This window comes from Somniosus microcephalus, chromosome 3 (assembly GCF_052327205.1).
Source record: "Somniosus microcephalus isolate GS21.2 chromosome 3, FLI_Smic_1.0, whole genome shotgun sequence".
Classification (NCBI taxonomy): domain Eukaryota; kingdom Metazoa; phylum Chordata; class Chondrichthyes; order Squaliformes; family Somniosidae; genus Somniosus; species Somniosus microcephalus.
Window position 1 is genome coordinate 63,263,398 of NC_140989.1, and position 24,077 is coordinate 63,287,474.

At 42.2% G+C, this 24,077-nt stretch overlaps 1 long non-coding RNA gene across 1 annotated transcript; it reads left to right on the plus strand.

Moving 5' to 3' along the window:
* Positions 1-302: 302 nt before the first annotated feature.
* Positions 303-20,222, plus strand: LOC147121098 (uncharacterized). Its single transcript, XR_015076551.1, has 5 exons — positions 303-512; positions 3,789-3,886; positions 5,292-5,532; positions 13,962-14,016; positions 19,519-20,222. It is a non-coding gene; the product is annotated as an uncharacterized LOC147121098 (long non-coding RNA).
* Positions 20,223-24,077: the final 3,855 nt, after the last annotated feature.

Genomic DNA, 24,077 nt, shown 5'->3' on the forward strand with positions numbered 1-24,077 from the left:
GACAGAGGATAGTTTTGTCCTTGATTTTTAATTACATATGAAAGATTAGTTTATGGTTAACCTGCTCTGTATATAAAAATAAAGTCTAACTAGTATCTGTCACTTGTAGGTTATTGTTAATAGCTTGATTATGCCCTTCAAGTTTTGTAAAGGTAGAACTAATAGCCCAATTACATTACGCAGTGTGCAATGATGCAAAGCATTCTAATTGAGTGTGAAGTCACCTGAATCCTATTTAGGCTAATGCAATGAGACCATTTTAAGCAGGTAGTCATATGGGCTTCAGTCCAGCTGCAGTCTTTTTAGCTTTTTTAATGCAACAAAGAGCCAACTGGATAATCTATTCTTTGCTAATATTAAATTTTAACCAGCCGGCGAGCAGAGCTGTGTTTTCCTTTGCAATAGAATGATACCGAAGCACCGTTATAACTTGGGCCTGCCATACCCACCCGCGCCTCCTCTGTTATCCGGTCTCAAACTCTAACCTGTGGTGTAACGATGCCTTGCAGCTTGTAAGTTAATGAAAGTGTGACTATGTTTATACCGAATACAGTGACACAAATACTGCTTCCTCCTGTACAAAGGAAATGCTTCACGCGGCTGTACTGTAGCGTTGTGCTGATTGGTAATGCCTTCTGCGCATTCCTTGAGCCCAGAGAGGTTTCCCGCCCACCAGGCCAGGTACATTATTATGAAATAACCTCTTACTACAGTTCAAATTAACTGGGATATGAACCTTAAGGTAAAACATGGCAAAAGAATGAATTTTGATTGCTCTGCTTTTTGCGCAGTAGGTCTGTTGACAAAAACGCCTAACAATTTAATCAAGGAGTTCAGATGATGACTCTAAGGGACTCCCGCATTGCTCGTGTGGTTTATGGATGTTGTCTGATTCCTTTTGATTGGACGAATATCTTCAGTGCAGTGAGAGATATTGGTTATCGGTTGTGAATTTCCTTTTCACAAACGTGCTGTGTTTTCATTGTTGCTGGATTGTCTAAGTATCATTAACCCTGTGTTCTCAGCAAGTGTTGCAGTGGAGCCAGTGTCACAAGAATGCACGAGGCCTGAAGTTTCCCCCTTAGGCGCAACCCCAATCTGTGCCCGAATCTACGCCCATTTTGCATCTGTCAAGTTGCACCCAAGTATCCTCCCCCTCTCAATTGAATATGCCCAAACTTGTAATTGGTGTACTTGGGCATCAATCAGTGTAAACAAGCAGGGCCCACAGTATATACTACTTTATTTAAGTTTCAACTCATTTAACCATTGTTCTTGCACATGAGCAAAGCATGTTTAAGAACCTGTCATTGGAGAAGTTTTTCATTTGACTTATACCATGCATTAAAAGAAACAGAAAATACAATCTCAGTGAGGATCATTTAAAAAAAAAACTCAAAAAATTGCAATTAAAAGATCAGAAGATTTGTTTCCTGCTACGTCTGAAAATCTAGTCGCAATGTTGAGCGACCCGCTCAAACAAGCCCAATTAACGGATAAGCATATTTGAGAGTTGGGGGCGTGGGCAGGTTTGTGGGCGGAGGGTTTGATGGACGGATGTAAAAAAATTGAGGACACTTGGAAGCATTGTAGTTACTTCTGCCCAAAATTCTGCAATCTTTTAAGCCACGTAATTGGTTTGCGCCCAGATTACGGGTGTTCCTGGGCAGAAATAGAGGACACTCCAGACTACACAGTCAAGCCCTGCTTTTCAAGGGTGTGACAAGAAGTGCAAATCCAGCATTAAGTGGGTGTTAAAAGTGTGGATTTGGTGCTGGATTTATTGCAATCCAGGTTGTATCACAACTGCGCTCAAGGGGCAATTCATTATTCAGTGCTAAAATTACATATTCTGAGAACCAGTTCTATAGATCCAAACATCTTTGGGAGTGAATTTTCTGGAAGCGCAGCAGAAACCCAGAAAGATTGCTGTTTGCGTTTTTGGGTTTCTGGGGCTCTGCCCCCCAGAGTTACAGTGGAAGAGCAGGAGAAACCTCGCAGAAACTCGCCCCTTTCATTATATTCAGTTCTGTGGATCATATTCAATATTTGCCTTGTGGTTTTTTTCAGCTCACAGAAACCAGTGTATAACATTCTGCAGCATTATAACCATATTAAAGAATTTTTTTTTCTAGTCCTTGATGAAGAAGTGCTTTAAGTTTAATGTAACAAAACAGAAACCGATGAAGGGTCTCCACTTGAAACAATGGCCTCCCGGAACCTGCGGTAGGAATGACAGCAAACTGGCAGCACTCGCCGTCATTCCGCCTTTGAAACTGACCGCAACTTTGGGATTTGGCACATGCAGAAATCCCGAAGTTGAGGTCAGTCATTGACATCTCCAAAACAGACTGCGCTGTGCCCGCCCCGCCCCACCCCACAGAGCCGACAATCTATGGAATCACCCGAATCATTAAAGCAGACGAAAACGTCGGCTCTTCCGCAATAAGGACGCTGTTAAATTCCCCACCAAAGGTTAGACCCAAAGGGATTAGGTGTAACTGGGGTTTTGACAGTGTTATTACTGCTAAACAAATGTTAAGGGCCTGGAAAACTCATTTTATTTTTGTGCAGTGTGAAATTTGTCAGTTTTAAAATTAAGAAACTTTCCCCCCCAAAAAAACAATTTTTAAGTTTGTCCATCTTTATTTCAGGTTTGCCTTTTCCCCATGTGAGAGCCCCAATCTTTGTTTTGCTCTCTAACATTTTTTAAAAGTTAGAATTTTAAGAGCTTACTCGCTTCCTTGTTCGCTGCCTGTGAGAATTCTGCCTTTTGATTGGCTGCTTAGACAGCCTGTGGACATCACAGCAGTTCGCACAAGGGGATCCCCACTAACTACCAATGATTTGAATTGAAAGTCGGAAAACCCGAAGCTCTCGAAACAGGAATCGCGAGATCCTTGTGCGACGCGTACTTCAGGGCCAGCAGCGAACACCTTTGTTTTGCTGCTGACTGCAAATTCCAGGTCATTAACTTATCTGTTCTTTCCACAGATGCTGCTGACCTGCTGAGTGTTTCAAGCTTTTTCTGTTTTTGTTTTAGATTTCCAGTATTGGCAGTTGTTCGTTTTTTGTTTGGTGTAACAAAGCTTAGTTAGAACCGCATTTCCATCACTGTGAATTTTCTGTAACTCCAGTGACTACATCTGTGTTTTGTATTTCCTTATGTTATTATCACCTAAGATTAAATCTATTATTATTTCCAATGTGCAGCACGGTGGCATAGTGGTGGGCAGCACGGTGGCATAGTGGTGGGCAGCACAGTGGCATAGTGGTTAGCACTGTTGCCTCACAGCGCCAGGGACCCGGGTTCGAATCCGGCCTCGGGCGACTGTCTGTGTGGAGTTTGCACATTCTCCCCGTGTTTGCGTGGGTTTCCTCCGGGTGCCCCGGTTTCCTCCCACAGTCCAAAGATGTGCGGGTTAGGTTGATTGGCTATGATAAATTGACCCTTAGTGTTAGGGGGATTAAATGGGGATATGTGTTGGTGTAGGGGTTACGGGGATTGGGTGGGATATGTGTCGGTGCAGGCTCGATGGGCCGAAATGGCCTCTATCTGCACTGTGGGGTTTCTGTGATTTCTGTGATTCTGTGAATGTCTTAACATCTGAACTCTTGGTTTGCAATAACTTGCAATCTGTTCCAGTACCACTAGATGGTAGATTAGGACAGGTAATTCAACCACTGCCCAATAACATCTGCATAGAGGGTCCAATTTCCTCTTTTGAATTTGCAGTATCGAGCACTGCCTGTCCTAAACACTGTTCAATTTCCCCCTCCTCACACAGACTCACCTCTATGTACATATATCGGTGTTTGTTTTAATACTACATCGTGCCCCAGTGCTTGCTTCGGAGAGGAGTGAATAAATGGATATACTTGTACGGTGAGTAGTGCCCTCTCCTTTTGGTTTTGGTTGCTGGAAAAACAGTTTCTCCCCATGCCACAGAATTCTACGATGGGGACAGGAGTCTGTTTGGAAAATAGGAAATTGAAGGGTGTTCTGTTCAACAAAGAAATGGGTTGCTCAGCATAGACAACATACTTTTACCGGCTCTTAGCTGCCCATGCTTATACCAATTGTATTGCATTGAAAAATTGGGAGAGATTATATAGTTGGGATCCTAATTCCAGTCAGAATTGCCCCATTCCTTGCTTGATTAAGCTTTGTAGAATTTGTGCCAGTATGTGTGTGATGGAGTAAAAATCTTGAAAGGGATGTGTTTCTACCCATAACCAAAGGGGGAAAAAAATAGGCACATAAGGTTGAAATGACAGTGTAAAACTGGCTTGGGTTTCCTGTTTCCCACTGAAATCAGAGCACAGTTCAAAGGTACTGTTTCCAATTTGATGAAGGGAACTAGCAAACATTAACCAGTTGTCGATATTGTGAACTCAGAGCTGTTTTCCATTTCCTGATTCCTGAGTCAGGGGAATGGTAGGCAATGTTCAAATGAGGCACAAAATGCAGAAGAAACTGAACAGCTTATATGCTACAAAGAGATAAACAAGAAAGGTATTGTGTGTCTGGCCACTTTAAAAATAGAAAGGGGAAAAGGATAACTTATTTGCTGGTTTGGCAATTCAATAATGAGATCACAATGTAAAATGCTAAACTACCCTGAAAAAAAATCCTTTTTATTAAACACAAAATTGTCAATTTTACAGAGCACTGAACTAATATCAACATCTTTCCAACTACTAACACTCTCAATTTATTCTATAACCTCCTTCTGGTACAATATATTATTGTTCAACATAGTGGGGCATATACTGGTTTTACTACTTGTATATTGTACCTCTCAGCTTAGGTGTCCATTCACATCTTAAATACAGATTAAAAAAAAAAAATCTTTTCTGTTAAAATATTTTAAAGTTTTGTAAAATCCTGGCTATACAATAATGCTTTAATACAGTGTTTTAAATAGAAAATGTTAGTGCTTTCAGACATTTTGTCTGCTGTATTGTCGCGTCTATATTACTAAGGCATAATTCTATGCCTTTATATGGTATGAGATTTCAGCACTTTTCAATGATCCAATGATACCCTTTTCCTGCTCAGTTGAAGTTCTGTTGCGTGTTAGGGAACGGCATTCAGATTGTGTTAGATGATGGCTTCAGGAATTCCTATATTCAGACTTTCCAAATCCAGTTCATAACCTGAAAGCCATAATCCAGACTAGACTGTGAACCATGGTACACTGCCTGAGAATAAGGTCACATCTGACACTAGAATGCTACAGCTTAGACTTTGTTAAAATCATTGCGACCTGGTTTATTTCCATTACTAGGCTACCAGGAAATCAGACACATAAAAGGTGAACCGCCAGGAAAAGTGGGCGCAGAACAAACAGATCACTGTGGAAAATGAACACCCTGGAGGAGGCTGAAATACAATCAGACATCTACCCTCTCAGTCAGTCTCAGGCGATACCTGTTACTTGGCACAAATTATAAAACAGCATTCGCATTGAGAAGCACCAAGCAAGTAGGCTGTCCCTCTGTACATACACTGCAGTGTTTTTTTCAAAGGTACATGTTGTTTTATGGGCCTAATTGGGTAAAATCTTCATATTTGTAACATTGAGAGAGTTATTAAAATCTAATTTACAATCTGGTTACAATCAGACTTACACGAAGGTTCAAAAATGAGAAATTGCTGGTTTCGTTCCTTTAAGTGAGATCGGGCTCCAATAATGACATAATTAGTGTTTTTTGTTAAGAAACAGTAATGTTTTACTCATGTGTTGAACTGTTTTCAGGTAATGTGGCTGTATATCACTAAAAATGTCACTTTTATTTACATTACCGTTTGGCAGTAACATTACATCTCGCCCAAGAAATCCGCAATTTAAGTTTAAAAGGGAAGAAACCTCTGTTACTAGCTATTTAAACATTCAGAGGGGGGGTTGGGTGGAGCTGTTGTCACAGATTTCTATACCATAGCAATCGGCCTCTCTCCTACTTGTTAAAAATTGACGGATACACAACATATAATTTATGGATGTTTCTTTTTAAAATGAAGGTGTTATTTTCTCTTTCTTTATTGATGTCTAGCTGTTACAATCAGGAGGATTGCTGAGTGTGCTGTAATACTGTAACTGGTAAAACGCTAGCTTGGACTATCCAGTAGGAGGCGCCATACTATAGCAATAAGTAGGCTGAGAATCCAATGCAGCAGAGGAAAGTGAGCTTCACTGCTCTCCCAAAACAAGTGCTCTACTCGGAGCTCTGACATGGCAAGAGAGCCCCAGGTGGGCAGAGGAAAAGCTTCAAGGACACCCTCAAAGCCTCCTTGAAAAAGTGCAACATCCCCACCGACACCTGGGAATCCCTGGCCCAAGACCACACAAAGTGGAGGAGAAGCATCCGGGAAGGTGCCGAACACCTCGAGTCTCTTCGCCGGGAGCAAGTGGAAGCCAAGCGGAAGGAGCGCAAGGACTGCACGTCAACCCAAGCACCCCACCCACCCGCCCCTTCAACCACCGTCTGCCCCACCTGTGACAGAGACTGTAGGTCCCGCATTGGACTCATCAGTCACCTGAGAACTCATTTTTAGTGTGGAAACAAGTCATCCTCGGTTCTGAGGGACTGCCTAAGAAGAAGAATTGGCTCATTCATGCCTACTTAGTGTCTTCAGTGTGCCCTGCTGAAAATGTCCCCCCCCAGAAAAGTGTGTTCTCACTATAATGTCTTCACTCTCTCTGACTATCAGTGCAAAACTCAGGCCGCCTCGAGGTGCGTGTGACTCAGCCGGTGTTAGACTGACCTGATTACATGCAATGCAAGTGAATCTGATGTCGTTCTTTCAGCCAGTATCCACTGACGTTGCTTAAAGCAGGTACTAAGCAGCTTTGTTTTTAAAAATTGAGAAATCTAGGTAAAAGGACAAGGGCACCAAGGTTGTTAATAGTGGAAAGGAGGTAAATCAGGGAGTAGTAATTAGGTGATAACAAGCTTTGGTTTAAAAGCCTAAAGTAAAGACTAAATGGTAAATCATCCAAAGGCGAAGTTCATGTACAACCTTTAATGTGCTTATACTACATCCTCGTGTGTTTTTCTGCAGATGTTAATCCCTTATTTTAAATGGGCTAATGCCTCCTGTAAAAATAGCGCCACAGAGAAAAGTAGTGCATGTGCGTTAAGCGTGTGACGTTCCACCCTTTTTAGGGAAGTGAGGGGTTTCACAGTTGTCAGGTCCTGAGGAAGAATGGGTTCGAGAAGGAGACAGTGGACTCAGCCTGGATTTCAAAACCGTGAGGTTGCAGGGAGGAGGAAGAGTGTAGGATGGTTTGTTTGCAACTTGTTGAACAGTTAAAATGCAATTACAGGAGGTAACAGGCATCAGCATGGTCTTGGAAGCCCACTTGCAAGGTTTTTTCAAAGGTGCTTTTTTTATTCATAAGCTCGAGTTGCCCAGTTACCAATATATTTGTGACTTGACCAGTTAAGTGAAGTCAAATACCACTTGCATAAAATGAGCTTTGTAGAAAGTCAAAAAATAACCACCACTCCTCTCACCCCACCCCACCCCAGCATATATAATACTTTGTAAGATCAGCATTCAAAGTACAAGTTAAAGCTGAAAATTACTTCTCCCCTTACAATAAAATGCCACTTTTGTTGGGCACATATTTACCCTGACTTTTAAAATGTTCTCGTGAGCTCCCATTATATTTACCCAGGTTGATAACAAATATTAACTTCCCTGGTAAAGGCTCAATTTAAATTTAATTTCTGACGTCTGGGTGCCATACGGTAAATGCTACAACAATAACTTAAGTGTTATGTGAAAATCGCCCTTCGAGGAGCAGAGCTGGTAAAAGTATTCAAGAAGTCTGGCCCTAAGACATGCGTATGGAAGGAGAGAAGCCGTATTATAGGGGAAATAAACAAATACACTGACAGATTATTGTCTTGTTACCTTGGATTGAGAGCAAAAGGTAGGTGCAAGGACCTCTGGAAAGATGTCCAAGGTCCCTCACTATCACAGGAAAGTACTGATGTTTTGTTGTAAACACATCCTATTAATATTTGCAATTCAAAAAAAAAGTTTATGATAGTTTAATCTACCTATTTCAAATGCAAGTATTTTTAATCTGGCCTTTATTTTCTCTTCCCTGAATCAGCCGCACAAGAATGATGTTCGTAATTGTTTTTCCCATGGTAGAATAAAGTTAATGTTGTTTTCAATTTTCTGGTAGTAGAGCTATAACTGCCTTAAAGTTACAGGACTGATTTCTATTTATTCTTGCTCCATTTTCCTCCCTCCTAGTGTAATTACTCATTTCCTCTTATTAAGATTTAGGTATCTGGAAAGTCCTATGAAACATAATAATATTCCAACAGGAAAGACGATGTTTACAATTTGACTTTTTAAAATTACAAGCCTAGAAAGTGGCAATGGGGTGAAGTATTACACCAACGGCAAATCAGCATCACTGGCGAGCATGTCACTCGACTCCCACTCAGCGTCTGCATGTCAGGATATTGCTGTAACGCTGTTGAGCTGGAGGTTCTCTGGAGCTCCATATTGCGCGTTAACTTGCTTGTGATTGTTAACACCACGATTATTGCTGGTTAAAGGGGAGCACGCAAAATTTAAAATCTTCTGCACATATGAAATGGGTGTTGCAGCTGAGACAATTTCTTGCATGTTGATAATCAGAAGGGAGTTTGGTTCCATACAGTTTTTGTGCACACACAAAGTTTATTGCAATGGGAATTGCTTTTGGTGTCCGCTGTGGCTCAGTTGGTAGCACACTCGCCTCTGAGTCAGAAGGTTGTGGGTTTAAGTCCCACTCCAGGGACTTGAGCACATAACACTAGGCTGACACTCCAGTGCAGTGCTGAGGGAGTGCTGCACTGTCGGAGGTGCCATCTTTCAGAGGAGACGTTAAACCGAGGCTCTGTCTGCTTTTTCAGGTGGATGTAAAAGATCCCATGGCATTATTTTGAAGAAGAGCAGGGGAGTTATCCCCGGTGTCCTGGCCATTATTTATCCCATAATCAACATAACAAAACAAACAGATTATCTGGTCATTATCCCATTGCTGTTTGTGAGAGCTTGCTGTGCGCAGATTGGCTGCCGCGTTTCCAACATTACAACAGTGACTACACTTCAAAAGTACTTCATTGGCTGTAAAGCGCTTTGAGACTTCCAGTGGTCATGAAAGGCGCTATAAAAATGCAAGTCTTTTTTTCTTTCGGTGATCTCCTGTCCCTTGACTTGCAAGAGAAGGACTGCCAGAGGTGTACTGGCCAGACTGTCTGTGTGCCAGTCATTGTATCTACAGATGCAGACATGGCTGGCTCACAATCACCGAAGAGCACTGGCTGTGGGGGCTCAGGATTAGGGATCACCATCTGCTTGCGGAAGACCTGCAGACCAGCTCAAACACAGCTAGTGGCCATACAGGTGAGTCCTGACCAGAGCAGAGGTAGACATTGACCATGAGCCAGGAAGACTAGTGCACCAGGCATTCTTACAGGGAACACTTGGCTCAGTGCTTGATCCTGTCATTTAAGGAACCCTCTTGTCCACATGTACCTGATAATATAGCATAAATCACCTTCAATTGCTTGGTCATCTGCACAACTAATATCAATGTCCTTCCTTTGCTGTGCAGATACATTATTCTGCACAATTACAAACAAAATCTCAGGAAAAAGTTAAAATACAGAGAAATTAATTTATTACACGTCATTCAGAATGATGGGGAAGTGATGAACTATCTATCCCACAGTGCTTCCCCTTACTGCTGGTGTATTGTATGGTCCATCTAACCCCTAAACCTCTACTAAGTTCTTCCCCATGGAAGAAGTAAATGAGCTGTCTGGCTGCAGTGTTTCAGTGGGATTTAGGTGACTGTACCACCTTGAGATTGCTCTACTGCATAGGCCCTAAGCTCTGGAATTCCCTCCCTAAATCTCTCCACCTCTCTTCCTTTAAGTCGCTCCTTACAACCTACTACTTTGACCAAGCTTTTGTTCACTTGTCCTAATATCTCCTTATGTGGCTCGGTGTCAAATTTTGTCTGATAACGCTCCTGTGGAGCACCTTGGGACATTTTTACTATGTTAAAAGCGCTATATTAAAGGCAAGTTGTTGGTGTTGGTGAGTGAAAACTGCAGGCTGAGTTAGTTTGTGGGATTTTGTGCGTCTTCTAATGGTTGACTCAAGAATGGCATTGGTGGAAGCTTTGGCGTGGGTCACCTGGTATATGGAGTGAGAGGAGGGATGAAAAAATAGAAGGTTAAATAAATTTCTCTGGCTGTCAGGAAATCCAAGCTTACGGTGTACAATTGAGTGCAGGTTTCGCTGCGCTGGATTGGCCTACCCAATATTAGACCTCGGACCTTATTTACATCAGAATGTAGAATTGCAGACAGATTCCTGCTGGATGCTCCCAGGCAACTACCCAGCGAAGATCATTTGAATTTCCGGCTACTGCGTCACCGGCAGTGGCCGTCAGGTGGCTCTTGCAAGAGGGGGGCGACTGCGAGTGAGGGGGAAACTGGGAGTCGATCAGGAGGGTGTTGAGGCAGCGAGCCAGGGTGATTGCGTGCAGTGGCCAGAAGCAGCCCGTGGTTTTAAAGTGCAGCCTGTTTGATGCCCTCTTTACCAAATTGCTTTATATGTAGCGGCGCTGGGCTGTCTGCGTCAAGGAAAACCAGCTCAACATGCGACCAAACCAGCAGTCTTTAAAGGGCCCACATCAGGCCGCTGACGAAAGATAAATTTTGTAAAAATATACTTGCCTGAACGTGGAGCCGGGAGGAGGATGAGTGTTTCTCCCAGTTTCACGTTAAAACTACGGGCCACTTCCAGCCACCGCTTCAGGGGCCTTCTGCTCACTGCAGCATCATCGAATTCCTAGACTTTTGTCCCAAAGAGAACTTGGAGCTCGACCTTGAATCAGTCATTGGTGTGGTTTGGGTAGAGGGATCAAATGGAATGGCCTGGTTTGGCTCGGGTGGAATAGTCAAACGTGATGATGGGTAATTTCATTTATCCCTGTAAACATACACAATTAGTGAAAGATACAACAGCCTGGTGATGGGTTGAGTGGCAATGGTCTGGTTATTATCACGTTGCTGTTTGTGGGAGCTTGCTGTACACAAGTTGGCTGCCGCGTTACCCACATTGCAACAGTGACTACACTCCAAAAGTACTTTGGCTGTAAAGTGCTTTGGGACGTTCTGAGGTCGGGTAAGGTGCTATATAAATGTACGTCTTTCTTTAATGGCATCTAATGCTCATGTTGCCGCATAGCTTGGCAGGAGAGAGATGAAGTTCTTCAAAGGGGTCGTTTTCAACTTTGCCACCAGGGGGTAACCTGGCAGAGCAGATAGTCCGCACCTTGTAGAACCTCACCACCGCTCCCCCCAACCCCACCAATTTGTTGCATTGATTTCAATGGAATGAAGATCAGGTGGCATCTGCAATGGTGAATGATTCACTCCCCAGGTTACCGACAAGGCAGAGAAGTTGAAAATTACCCCCCTACTCACTGGAAGTGGGGTTGGGGAATGGCTTAGTGGATGTGTGCCTAAATGCATAGGTTTATGTGAGTAGGAAAAAAGTAGATAAAACAGGCATTATGGTAAACAGCTTGGAGCTTGATCTCTGCTGGGACTCCAGATTATGGGAGTACAGGTGTAAATAGCTCAGTGTTGATAGCCAATGGAGTAATCAGAAAACAAAATAAAAAAGTGAGGGCTTTTGCTTTTCACACTGGATAGGCTGTGCTGTGCCATGTGTCAGTATATTAGAATCTGTCTGCAAAGCAGTTCGGGAAACAACTGACAGAATTGAATTGCTGCTGACCTGCTAAGGGTTCATTTCTCCTGATTATTAGTCTCTGGTTTGATTGTTTTTGTTGTAAGTGGAAAGGCAAATAATAAACTGAGAAGTAAGTTCAATTATTAAAATCTATTTAAAAATTCAGGAGCGCGCTCAAAGCGCCTTCCTCCTAATGATAATACTGACTGACTCTCTTGACGACATCAATCACCAGCACTGGCCCAAGAGCAGCTGCTATTCAACTCACCACTCGGATATTCCTCAATCTCTCGTTCTGGATGGATGTGGTGGGAAATTCTTTCCCTGAGTTCATGAGCTTATGCTTGACCCATTATAGATTAGAGATGGGGGGGAAAGTAATATGGATATTTGAATAGTTCAATTACTGGTTAAAGTCAACCGGAATATTGTGCTCTTGATGGACAAATTACTCTTGCAGAGCAGTCTTCATGCCAATAGGATTAGTTCTGGATACTGACAGAAACGTCATTATCCTGTAGTGCCTCCCTGCACCAATCATGTCATCCAAGAACATTTTTGCTGACACATAAGTGTCGACACTCTGTCAGAATACATGGAGTCAGCACAGTAGAAGCAGAAGCAGGGCTGCATCGAGTTTGTCTGCAATCCTGTTTACCCTCATGGGGAAGTTTAACAGTTAAAACCTGAGGCCCACCAGCAGCTACTGGAAACTGCTGTGGCATAAATCAAAACACAACTTTTTATTTCTGCCCGTCAGTATTTCTTTTTTGTCTGAGAATATCATCGACTGGAAAGCTGTTTTACCTCAAAAAGAAATAAAAGATGTCCATCTTCTCCTCAGGAAATGGTTCTTGGCACTTAAGGCCCACGTTTGGCAGGCCACCGAGACTATCACGGCTTTCCTGCTCTTCCGCCTTCCATTTGATGATCATGCACAGAATTATGTAATCGTGCTTTATATCTTTGCACTGATATGTTTTTATAATCATTATGCAAAAGTTTTTATGCTCTAAGGATATATTTTGTTGGCACCTATCAAAGGAGTTAGTTGTATGGTAGTCAAAGGTAACCACTGTAATCCATTAAATTCATTTGCCTTGAAAGTGCATTGGAAGAAAGATGTGATTGGTGTACAGTTTATCTTGATACTTTTACTGTGATATTAGATGTGCATATCTATATATTTGTTCCCTGTCATCACAATCCAAAAGTCCATACCTCCAAGTGCACTTAGACAAAAAGAAACGTAATTCATTTTTAGCTGAATGGCAAGCGACCAATAGTTGAGGTTATGAATTGCATTGTGAAATTAAGCAGACAGACTCTTGGCAAAAATATATTTTCAGCACTTGTGCCAGCACTAGCATAAATGCTGATAGTGGATCTTAGCAATACAGCATTAAACACCTAGGACTGAATTTTATTTCTTTTTCTAGTCTTGCTTTCCCACTCTTAATTTTCTCCCCTTTTCTCCAGAAGTTGCTAGCTCTCCATGGGCGCCAACTACCCTCTGGTGCTTTGCCAATTGCCATTCTTTATGTGTGAGTGAAACAGAGGCTGAGAATTTCTTTGGTGCTGCTTCCATTCCATTGCCGTAACTTTGCTGGAAGTACATGGCAACCCTGTTCACTACAACAACAACGTGCATTTATATAGCGCCTTTAACATTGTAAAATGTCCCATGGCGCTTCACAGGAGTGTTACCAAACGCTTTACGAGTTTCTGATGCACTGCCGGTGAAGCGGGAGCAGCTCTGAGGAAATTCCTGGCCAAAATGTTAGGGGGCTTTCCATGGGGGGTGGTGGGGTGGGTGGCATCACAGCTGAGCCCAATTCTGTCTTCATTCGACATCCACTTTCCAGCAAGAGACACTAAATACCAATTGTGAGTGGGAATCTTGGCCGATCTTTATCCTCTTCAGCTTACAATGCTGAGGATAATTGTAGGACTTCCAGCTCTGCTCTGACTGAGGTCAGCTAAGTTAGCACCAGTAGGGCAGATCACCCACTCATTATACAAACCAATTGATTTTCACCTCCATCGAAGCCTATTATAAGTGAAAGAGTATAGTAATGGGTGTCCCACTGCTACTCTACTAGGTGGAGTATTTTGTAGAACATCTTTAAAAGGGAATCCAATCTTACCCTTGAACTTCTTTCTCTGCATGTTTCAGCTCTTCCCACAATGCAGTGCATCCACTGGAAGTCTGCACGGAGAATATGCAATGGGTAAGTGTGAAATGGCAAATTGTATAAACCTCATAACTCGAAGGTGACACACTGAAGTAAACTAGTATTCCACATGTACCTATTGCACATTCTATTTGTACCACAAAGTTGTCAAAGATTTCATTCAACGCTGTAGTCATTTTTTTTTTACTGTTTTATGGGCCTTGTTATATTATAACGTTCACTCTCACTTGTAATGTAAATTTGATGTGTAAATTGCAGTATGTAGCAGTTGAGTCTTGTTTAGACTAAGCTACACTGTCACCAGTAGGATTATCCCTGGTCACTGGCTTAATGGAAGAATAGCATGGTGCTGGCTTCAGTCTAATCACATCTTCTGCCATAAGTGGTGACTTAGTGAGCTATGTAGACAACAGTGGATAGCCAGGAGGGATTGCAATACAAGAATTTCATCAAGGAGTTCAGTCAACATCATTCGAACATACAATTGAGCTTACAGCTTTGAAATCATTCCTTTTTATCTTTGTTTTTTTTAGTAAAATAATTTGTGGATATCCTGTGACATTGCGAACGGGAAGCTGGAGGACATTGGACCCAAAATTGCTGAGATCCCATTCTGCTGTTGAAAGTGTGACAGGGCGTCCGCTGCTCAGGATGTTGACTATTGGGGTCATTTTAATATTTGAGCCGGGTGGCCCGGGGCTGTAGAGCTGCCCTCCCTGAGGAAGTGGCAGAAAATAAGAGCACACCGTACCGTGCCAATGGGTGGGGGGTGGAGCCAGAGGTCCTTAATGGGCTGAAGATTAAAGTTTAATAAAAATCTTATTTTCCACAGGGAAAACAGGGCCAGCATTCTGAAGTAATTGATTCCTTCTAGGATCAATCACTTCTGCTCTTTAGATTTCTGGGCTTTTGGAAGGCCCAGCATGGAACCAATTGAAGGAAAAGAATATAAAGAGCTCTGGGAACAGGGTGGGTACATGGGATTAGGATTACTGCTTGTGTGGAGGATAAACACCCACACAGGCTGGTTGAATCAAACAGCCTGTTTTCATGTAATTCCATGTAAAGGACACCAGGAGAATTCTACTGCCGTTCTTGGAATAATGCCATGGGGACGTTCAATCCACCTGAGAAGGCAGACTGGAACGAGATTTAACATCTCATCTGAAACGCACATCCAACTATGTCAGCCTAGATTGTGCCCAAGTCCCAGGAATGTGGCTTGAATCCAAGACCTCCTGTCTCGGAGGTAAGAGTGCTCCTACCACTGAGCCAAGGCTGACCCCTCAGAATATTTTAATAATATGCCAGCACATCCCATGGAGTTGCACTCCGTGGGGGTCATTTTGATTTTGTGTAATAGTGTAAAACAGATGACACCTTCCCACTCCCGCCCACTGCCAATTTAACTGTTGAGTTTCGGGAGGCGTGTGAAGTACTCGCCATTCGGACCCCGATGTGATTTTTGACTTGGCTGTGCGAGTCACACACAATGTCGAACGTGTTGCTGGCAGATGGAGAAAGGGGCAGAATAGATCCAGCGGTAAGTTTAAAAAAAAAAAAAAAAAAAAGTTTTACTGGTTTACATGTGGGCCAGAAGGTGCAGGATTGCTCCTCTGGATCCCACAAGGATAGTCCCCCACCCACAACTGCGATCGCCTCCTGATGACTTGTGTTAGTGTCAAGGGCCGGTACCTCGGGTCCCTGGCAGTGGCCACCTGCTGCCCAAAATCCCACTCCCGTTCGTTGGCCTCCTTGTCGTTTCCATCAGATTTGGGTGGGAGTGCCAGACACCGCCTGCTCTGTGCTACCACCCGAGACAAATTTCTAGGACCCAATCTGCAAAGTAAAGGTTTAAACAAACAAATTTTTAAAAAAACTTAAATTCAATCGTTATTGTGTTCCGTCTACTGAGTTGTCTTTTGTGTCTTTTAATACCTTTATTCAGTTATCGGGCGTTGCGTATAACGGGCGGCCAATCCGATACCGCTCCTTTTGCACCACCGCCCGAGACAAATTTCTAGGCCTAGATGTTTCAAATTCTAAGGGAAAAAAATGGCAGTTGAAAAATTTTCTGTAAACATTTGTGGAGAAAAGCCCACCAGTGGCCTAATTGTGCAATTACAGGCTGATTTATACTGTAAAAAAGTTGATCTGAAAGTGAGGCAAAAAGCATGACAACCGGAAGCAAGGCTTTAACAACAGGAAGTGCTCGCATATGTAGAATATTTAATAAAATATAGATCTACCCACAATGGAATTCATGGAGGAGCTGTGTAACTGGCTGCTCAGAGGTGTGGAAAAGTAGCTTGCTGTGACCTACCTTTATGATATTCCCCCTCTCTCTTCAGACCTCTCCCTGGAGAGCAAGCTACGATTGTAATTTTATGGCTTCAGTTTTATCCTGACTGATTTTAAAGTCAGAGTTTAATAAAATCCAAATTTAATATGCAAATAATCAGATAAGTGTTTCTCATTAACTGTCCCGCCTGTTAATACATATCAACCTCTTAGCCCACATCGTGAGTTTTCCCTTTAGATGTGTCCGTGTCTACAGGGATTCCTGTATTTTCTAAGAAAATTTGCCCTATTGGATACTGAAGGAAACTAAGAAAATATTGGACCCCATCTTACCTGATTCCAAAATGGGTGTCTCGTGTGGACAGAATTCAAAGGACCAATGAGAGTTGTGCACATTACTTCAGTGATTTCACAGCTTGAACAGTTGTTTCTCACAGAATTCTATTTTTTGGTGAATTTTTGTATTTGTCATGGTAAGTAATAGCAGTTCTGTGACTAGGAACATGTTTCTATTTTGTCACCCAGTGTCTCTCGGTCAGTTCAGGTATAACACGGTCAGCTGTAGAGTGAAGCTGCTTTCACTGCATTCTAAGCGTGCACTATAGCCACAACTTCAGAAGGATACACCCTATTGTATCAGTATGAATTTTTCCGCTTCCTTCACAAGTCATCCTTTTGACCCCTCTGATGAGACTGCAAAATTCTTGTTGAATTATGAGCTGTTCTGTTATTTTGGAGCAGTCTATTATGAACTGTTGACATTGGCCAAACTCACATAAGACTCTCCCAGCCAAAATAAAGTGAATTTCATCTCTAGCAGTTTGGGCTGGTTTCCCAGGGGTGAAAGCATAGCATTCTAACCCAATTCTTTATCCAGTCTCTTGGACATAATTAACAATATTTCTTCACTACTTAGCACAAGGATTTCATTGTTTCCATAATTTTCTTGCAGATACAGGAAAATAACTAGGGACCTAAAACAAAAGTAGATTGAAAATCTACACAGCGCACACAAAAATGTTTTGCTGTTTGCTTTGGTTAGCGGGTTCAATTTTTCATTTATGTAGACAATGGGAGCAGTTTCCTTCAGACTCCCAGCACTGTGAAGGCACAAATGCAAACATTTGCCTTAGTTGCAATTGCTCGGCTCCACCCCATCCAGTATCAGGATAAGAACCTATCAACTCCACTCCGAAGGGGTGTGATTGTCAACACTAGTTAGCACATTAGTGGTTCGCAGGACCTGCCATCTAATTTTTTTTGCATCCGCTGGCAATAGAAATATGTAAAAAAGAAAGACTTGCATTTATATAGCACCTTTCATGACCTCAGGACGTCCCAAAGTGCTTTACAGCCAAAGAAGTACTTTTGAAGCGTCGTCACTGTTATAATGTAGGAAACATGGCAGCCAATTTGCACACAGCAAGCTTCTGAAACAACAATATGATAACGACCAAATAATAACAAAATATTCCGATTCCCTACGGGTGCGTACGAGCTGTGCACACACACGTAGGGACATCGGAAATGCCGGTTTCAGGCATGCCAAGCGCATGCACTGAAAACTGGCATTTCCGATCTGTCCAGAATGCTCTGGACTGATCGGACGCCTGCCCTGGAGAAGGGCCTCTGTGGGCGGATAGTTCCGCTTTCTATAGGAACCTCCGCCCGCAGAAAACCTTTAGAAATCTTACGCCTGGTAAAAGCAGGTGTAAGGTCTGCTTTTTTACCAGCATAAGAGTTGAAAAAAGTTTAAAAAAAAGAGAATTTTTCACTCATTTATCATTTAAAAATATTTCTAAAAAAGGTAAGGTTATTTTTAGCCCCGTAAAAAACTTTAATTAATTTTTTCAAAAATTACATTTTTGTTTAAAATATTTAATTTATTGTAATTTCAACTTATTTTTAAAATGTGATCTTTTTTTTAAATGTATTTTTAATGTTTTACAGTGTTTTTGGGGTGACCTCCATTAATATATTTGACAGGTCTATCTGTCAAATGTATGAAGGGAGATTCCCTTCTCCTATTGGCTCCCCATGGCCCACGTGATCCCAGGGACGCTTGCGAACCGCATGCGCTTCTGGGATACCTGGGCCCTGCGCATTTCGAGTTGGAGAGGCCCAGGAACAGAAGTATACGCACCTCGGGAGCCCTCGGGTAAGTCCGTAGATTTTTTCCAGCTCGGAGGCCTCCGCACGCAGGAAGCCTCCGATCAGAAAATACGGGCCCTGTTTTTTAGTGATGTTGCTTGAGGAAGCAATATTGGCCAGGACACCAGGAATAACTCCCCTGATCTTCTTAGAAATAGTGCCATGGGATCTTTTACATCCGCCTGAGAGAGCAGACGGGGCCTCAGTTTAATGTCCCATTCAAAAGACTGCACCTCCGACAGTGCAGCACTCCCTCAGCACTGCACTGGAGTGTCAACCTAGATTTGTGTGCTCAAGTCTCTGGAGTGGGGCTTGAACCCACAACCTTCAGACTCAGAGGCAAGAGTGCCACCCACTCAGCTATGGCTGACACAAAAGCTGGACTCTTCTCAATAAGCCAAAGGCGAAAAGATCAAAAGAGCTCATCAGTAGAGAGTCAAGAATACTCAACAATTTACCTCAGAAAACAAAAAACCCATGCACCTATCTAAAGAAAGAAGTTGCATTTAATTAGGGCCTTTTACCTCCTTAGGACATGCCAGAGCACTTCGTAGCCAATGAATGACATCTGAAGTATAGTCACTGTTGTTACATAAGTAAATACTATTCTATTCTATAATACGAGAGCCAATTTGCACACAGCAAGTACCACAAACAGCAAATAATGTAATGTTGGTTGAGGAATGAATGTTGGCTTGGACACCAGGAGAACTCCCTGCTGGTCTTTAAATAATGCTATAGGATCTTTTACATTTACCTGAACAACAGATGAGGCTTTGGTTTAATATTTCATTCAAAAAATGGCACCTCAAACTATGCCATACTCCTTCAATACTGCACGGAAATGCTGCAGTGCTGGAGCGCTTGTTTTGTGTGTGTCTACAAATACATGAGTTACAGCAACAGTGCTGAATGTTCCGTCTACAGCCAGATGATGTGTATTAGAAGACCTTTTCATTATAGTGATGGTCACTTTTCATTACCTTTTGGTATTTCTCAGTTACTCCATGAATCTGTTATTGTAACTTAAGCACTGACAATCTACGCTTTTACATTATAGAAAATCTTTTGTTCCTCTTTTCTCAGGAGATCCTTGCTACTGCTTGTGTAATGTATGGTTAAACATGACGAGGAGCGTCACTGGCTATATTAGCATCTGGTATCCATATCTGCTTTCATGTAATGATTGTGACAGACCCAGAGGACCATCCCTATGCAGATCAGAAGAATCACTATATATTATATTTTTCACAGGTCTGTGTAGCTATGCCAGTAATGTAATAATTTAAAAATGTCTCTTTATCTTCTTGTCTGGGAAGAATGCCCAAACCTGTCTCGAATGTAAATGCCTGCTTCAAGGGGCAGCACTGGGGAGTGGTAGTGAATCACCTTCATTTAAATTGATTGCTTAAAGAAGCAATTAGAAGACATTAAAGCCCACCCAGACCATCCTTGTGTCTTTGAAATCTACTTTCATTGACACCTTTGATTAATTCAGAAAGCACCTTTTTTTATTTTCCTTTTTGCCAGATGGCCATCAAAGGGCAGGCAGAAGAAAATCTGTGTTGGGGGTCACCTGTTCTGCAGTGGTTTCCTCCGTCACTGCTCTGCTATAAAGACCAGGGTCCAGCAGGGCACTCGAGGAGCATTCAGCCCCACGTCAAACTTTTCATGTTCCAAATTTACTGAAGGGAACTGCAGATGGGTTTTAAAAAAAAATTGTGTTTGAATAAATGCTGCAAAATTAAGTTAAATATATTGTAACTATCTAATAAAGTGACTTGCCCTTGCTTTAGTTTCATTTTCTTAATAAACAGAAATGAATCTTTTAGTCTGAGCTAATGATCTGTCAGCATGGTGTCAGCAGTGTACGTAGGTATGCTGTACTATTTCCAGTCCATATCCTAATGATAAAATGGTTCACTGTTCAGCTGAGAGCCTGATATCCTAGATAATTTGCACCATGACGTCAAGTTTCAGTTCACAGGAAGTTTGACTATGGGCTCTGATTATGTTGAGCACAAATAAAAAGTACCGGGTGAGTGCCTGAACGATAGCAGTGCTGGAAAGGGTGCTGGGCCCACCAACTCGTGGCTTTTGCTTTGTTGCCAGCAACTCCGGTAACACTCACTAAGGCCAATTATTGAGGAGAACAGACAGGAAATAACAACAACTTGCATTTATACACTGGCTGCCCAATCTTCAGGCAAGACACAGGCAGCTGGCAGTTGAAATTCGCCCTGTGTCTTCAGGAGAGGAGCAGGGAATGGGAGGAAAATGTAAATATAAAAAAAAATACGCAACACAAACACAAACTATTTTGTATTTTTTTTTAAAGTCTGCACCTTTGCTGTTTTGAAAACATTTGCTGTTCCTTTGGGATTTTTTTTTGATTTCACACTTGGCTGAATTATTCCATTTAAATTCTTGTAAATTGATGCACCTTCAGCATTCAGAATGTGCCAATTTGGAAAGTTTTTTTTTTTAATTGTAAATTTTCAAATGGTAGCTGTGGTTAGGCCAGGTAACCACTAAGGAGAAATGATGTTATGTATGGTTTTGCGCTTTTTTATCCCAAACTGAGAAAACTGATAGGAATTCTGCACACGCTTTAGTGTCCTCATAATTGTAGCCTGACAACACATTGCACTGGGGCAGTGACCACCAGGTCTGTCCCTCCCAGCCAATGTGGATTGCGGCACTATGGAAAATTGCTTAGTCTGAAAAAGAATGCACTCACTGAGGTGGAACTAGGCGAAATTCTTTCAAATCTGGTTCTCATTTTTGGCCTACTGACAACAGCTGGCCAGCTCATTGACAACATCGCATATGTAGCTCAGGTGCCACGTGAGGAGGGCATAGGCTGACTCACCAGCCTGCAAAAATTCAGAAATGCAGCAAGACATATTGTAAAGTAGTTACCGTTACTGTAACGAACATCCAGAGCAGTGGGCCTAATGCAGAACTATACCATTCACCAGAACCATTCACTGAGCCTTCCATAAACCAACTCGCCCCTTCACACTGCACTATGTACACTGTATTACGTACACTGACCCATGCTTTCTATATACTATGCAAGCAAAGTAGAAGTGCATGACTATATGTTGCAACTGAAACTGGTTGCAAAATACATAAACAAAGCAATTCAATGTTTGCCTATGATGTCTCTCAAAGCCAAATAGCTTGTTGATATTCACTGTTTGGTGAGGTACTGGAAAGCTGCCGGTACCTGCGGAGCCATACCCCAACTTAAGCCATCAGCTTCAGGAGATGGGGGAGATAAATAAAACTCCATGTTGTACTTTGGATGCTCAGAGGTCGCAACGGGAACATACTTACGAGTTTGCTGTAAAAGAGTCTCCTTGTAGAATAGGGGCAGTAACTAAAGCCACAGTGTTGAACGTTGGAATGTACACAAAGTTCAGTCAACAAACAGGCAGAAATCCTGGCTACGAGCTACAGCCGCAAACACTACATGATTCCAGCTATTCATACAAAATAGGATATGTATTGATATGGTTGGGTGAGCAGACTGAGTACTGAGCACTGAATCGAGATCTGGATTTGGGCATTTGCTCAGAACCTTTCACTTTTTGTTTATTGCTACAGCTGAAAAATGGGTTTATTTGGAAATACAATTAATAAAATGGCAGTTAATATATTTTTTCACTTCACAAATCTTTCAGTCACTCAAGTTGTTTGGGATTCACAAATGCTGGGCTACGGTAGGTGTATTTTCATTGGTGAGTGACAGTTTAGTAATGTAATTTTGACCTTCCAACTCTTTTGTGATTTAGAACTTGAGAGAATCAGTTATGTGTATTTGTCCAATCAGGTCATTAATTTTATTTAACGAAGAAATGTCACTTTTGTGCTGGATGATGAATAATGGGCATTCCACTCAATGAATAAATTAAACTGATATATAGAACCACGAGGAAAAGAGAAAGCTGAAACCTGTTGAACTGGAGCAAAACTATCTGAAAGAAAACACTTCAGGGAACTTGAGCAGTGGGGCACCTGATGGCGCACAAGGCATGCTGGGAGAAGAGAAAGAAGCAATAAATATCTGTATAAAGCAGCTCTACAAGAATGGCCGACCTTAATACTGCTCAAAGTCAGATCTGATCTTGCATTGTTTGTAATACCAAAAATATTTTTGCTAATCAAAAGGACCAGAAAACTGATATATTCACTTTGATATCTTAACCAAACAAAGGACAGGTTTTCCAACAATCTTGCAGTTTAAAAATGTTATCCAGTTGTACGTCAGAGGTTTCTTATCAACACACTGACAAGAGGCTGGGGTATAATTGGTTTATTATAAGAACAAACTGTAACAGTTAAAAGTCAAAGATGGAGACAATCATATATGAACTTTGTTGAAATGCTGCAAGACTATGCTGCAAGACTAATTTATCTAATTCACTGACAATTTGTGATCCCAGTTCCAGTCTGTGTAAACCGTGATTTGGGTGCTGCTCCTATACTCTACATACACACGGAGTTTTTTGTACTTCTAAAGATTTTTCCTGCGCAAAAAATTAAGACATTAAGCAGGAAAATTTGGATTAGAAATGTTTTCTAACTCAAATAAAATTGATAAATATAATTCCTCTTTAAATTGAGTTGTTGCTTTAAAAAGTTTGGAATCATGCTTGATTTTGTGTACTTTTTAATGCTGGAGATGCTTTTGCTTCAGTCTGCAAACTGATAGGTTACAAGTTAGGGAGGTTGAGAGGCTGATTGTTAGCGATTTGTAAAATCAGATGCAAAGCAAAAATCTTCTCTTTAATAGTCACAATTTAATATTCAGTGCAGACAGCTTAATGTGCAACACCCTCAATAAAAAGAACCAGTTCTCGCGAAGGAACAAGAGCACATGAGTGTAAAGGTCTGTCTTCAGAGGTGAAACACAGAAACCTTGCTTCATTCAGTTGGTCATTTTGCAATCGCTGAAGATGGTGGAGTTTTCACACCTTCTGCACCTTCTCCTTGACCTTGATATCCTGCCTAAAGTAAGGTGTTGAAAACTGGACACAATGGGGTAGAAATTGGTATGCGTTGCACCTGTTTTGTGGGTGTAAGATGGGAGCAAAGCATACCAATTTAGCAATGGGATGGCCAGCACCCAATCTGTGTAGGCCTAACTGCCAAATTCGTGGGGTCCATTTTTTAGGCAACTTTGGCGCCATTGAATATGTAAATTAGGGACCTAACACCTGTTAAACGACCCCTTTCACAAATTGGTCTCCTCACGAGTGGAGCAGGTGTCGAGCCTGCTCCACTCAGGATTCTTCAGCGACGCCAGCAGCTGCCAACCAATGGTAAGTTTTTGAAAGGAGCCAGGAGGAGCAGGAGTGTTCCACAGGGGTCGTGACTAACTCTCCTCACCCCACGTAGCCAGCACCAACTCCCCCTCCCAAGACTTACCCGAGGGCCACTGCTGGCCAAATTGGTATCTCCCGTGGAGGTGTGACCACTGCCGGCAGCTCACCCCGAGTATCCAGATGAGACCTCATGGACTAATTTCTACAGATCCTCAACCTCTTGTTTCGGGCACGCGCTGTCTCCACAGCGCCAGGACTGGGCCCGAAAGCAGACAAGGTGTAAAATGGGCGGTCGATCCAATCCTGTCAGTT